The sequence below is a fragment of the Phytophthora infestans genome, genomic scaffold (assembly GCF_000142945.1).
Source record: "Phytophthora infestans T30-4 supercont1.120 genomic scaffold, whole genome shotgun sequence".
In the NCBI taxonomy this organism is placed as follows: domain Eukaryota; phylum Oomycota; class Peronosporomycetes; order Peronosporales; family Peronosporaceae; genus Phytophthora; species Phytophthora infestans.
Genome location: NW_003303639.1, coordinates 66,464 through 68,570, shown reverse-complemented (window position 1 = coordinate 68,570; position 2,107 = coordinate 66,464).

Genomic DNA, 2,107 nt, shown 5'->3' with positions numbered 1-2,107 from the left:
CGCCCACGTTTCTTACGAAGCAACCGAGGAACTTTAAATCTCTGGTGACGCGAAAGTGCACCTGTCGATGTTGGCGTAGAGCTTGTTCGCTCCTCGCATAACATAAAACACTTGACGGAGGTGAGCCAGATGCACCTCCATGGTCGTCTCCCCCCCCCCCCCCCTCGGCACGGCTATGGACGACGAAGTACGTCTGTACGAAGGCACGTAGTCGCAGGAACAGTTGCGTCACCAGGCAATTAAACGTCGCTGGGGCATGAGACAGGCCCTTCGGCACGACGGGTCACTCCCAAAGCATGCCGCTTGGAGTGCTCACCACGGTGAGCGGGATGTCGCTCTCTCGCACCAGGGTCTGGTAGTATCCTTCTACCAAATCCTGCGCACTGTACAGTACGCTCCCAGCCGACCCGAACATCGGCAAGCGCTGTGCCCGGGGGAGGTCTCACGCTTCAGCGGAATGATCAGCAATGTGTGTCGTTCTTCAAAACGTATTCACAGGTCATGAGCACAGCTGGTACGGTATGAAACTGGTCTTACACGACTTTAAACCGGTTTCCTAAATTGACCAATCACGTTACAATAAAGCGAACACATACGAGCTGCGGCAAGGGCTCGCAGTAGGCTCTACGCCCGCGGCAACAAACTGGATGCCCTCGCGCAGGCGCCAACGTGTCAGAGCGGCCAAAAGAGGCACGTCAAAACGGCCACTGGTCAGTTAAGCGAGCGGCCTCCGGAAACGGCAGCATTGCCTAGAAGGCAGCAACCCGCTCCCACCCCCTAGCAGCGAGATGTCAACGCATAGCGCGATATGCTACCTTTGCAGAAATCAGTCAAAGGTGCGATAGGCTGCACAAATGCTACTTCGTGGCTAGCGTGTAGCCTGTTTCAACAGGGTTCGTTATTCAATCAACTTTATGCTAGTACGCCGAGTGTGGCTAGCGATCTCGATGTTATACGCAGAGTAGGCGTCGAACAAGATCCTGCTAGAACGCGACGACGATTGAATAACTCAATTACCTAGTTGAAAAAACTTAGAGTTTCCTTGGCAGCCGGGCCTTTTATGATTTACGTTTTATCGCACTACTGTTATTTGGCTATGGGAGTACTATATGGTCACGAATCCTGGTCTAATAGCAAGAAGATTGGTTTTTCTGGTGCTGGGTTCAACAGGTAGATATTCTGGAGGTGTGGCTCACTGTTTCTGGTATCGAATTGAAGGTTTGATCATACTTTTTCTACTGCAGATATGCATTTTTACTTCCCCGATAATCATAAGAGGTAACATCAATCACGATGTGTTGAGCTTACGATTGACCGAACTGTTTGGGTGGGTCTTGCGCTGTCCAGCACGTCCAATGTATACGGATTCTAGGCAGCGCGACCCGCGCTCGCGAACCTTTACGTATCTAAATAGCCGGTATTACTGCTAGTGGGACGTTGCGGCTGCGTTTGTTTGAATTAGGGACTCCCTTTGGAAAGTAAAATACTAACACAGTGTGTTTAATTACGACTTTCAGAGCTCAATTTCATGCGAGGACTACAAGAGGGGCTGGGTTATTTTACGACGTCGAGGTGAAGCGCTCGGTGCGAATCATCGTTTGCAACTGACAGACCAGTCTAGAGTACATTGCCATCAAGTCGACCACCACATTCATTTCGCTTAAAAGATCTCTTATATGATTTGCGCAGCCGCTTCGAGCGTGAATGTGTTGTTCTCAACACATGGCGAGCGACAACAGCGGAAGACGATGTCGGGCACTTGAGCTTGCTGTTCTACAGTACAAGATTCATAATTAGCATCAATGTGCTGCTCATTAAACCGAGAAGTAGACACGTGCCAGGTTGTCAGCTAGGTATGTTGTGATTCGCGCTGACAACCGTTCATTCGCGACTCGCAGATAGACTTGAAGCGGTGGCATGGCACCACCATCTGCCGGAGTTTAACAGGATGGCCGACACACTGGCCAATATGGCAATGGATTCTACAAGAAGCACACAAGTGTTGCTGTCAGAGGACACTTCAGCAACAGTACGCTGGGAGAAAGTACTCAAGCATCTATCGGAAGAAGTGAATGCATTGGCAGGAGACGTCACACACTCAGCCGCG